Source organism: Penaeus monodon, chromosome 32, assembly GCF_015228065.2.
Source record: "Penaeus monodon isolate SGIC_2016 chromosome 32, NSTDA_Pmon_1, whole genome shotgun sequence".
In the NCBI taxonomy this organism is placed as follows: Eukaryota; Metazoa; Arthropoda; class Malacostraca; order Decapoda; family Penaeidae; genus Penaeus; species Penaeus monodon.
The window spans coordinates 7,688,597-7,688,947 of NC_051417.1; positions in this window are offsets into that span (position 1 = coordinate 7,688,597).

A 351-nucleotide genomic window follows, 5' to 3' on the forward strand; every position below is an offset into this window, starting at 1 on the left:
ACGGAGAAATAAAATAGATATAGCCATAGGCAGAGATGGTTTATAGATGCGTGAATGTGCGTGAGTTTGTAAGCTTGTGTGTAACGGCGTGTGAGTGTGAGTATACATATAAGTGTGTGTTTATTGTTATATCATTGCCAAAAGCGACAAAAAGCAAGACATGCTAGTCTTGGTGCATTTTACTAACAATGGTGTGAAATGATTTTTTTCAGCACTGTCTGTCTGTTCTATAAGCTTTGGAATCCTGTCGCGAGGCTTAACATTAAGCAGCATTTTTAATACATAGGCAAGGAAAACTCTTTTAAGACGCTCGTGTACATTAATCATAAATATATTATATAAGAGCCCTAT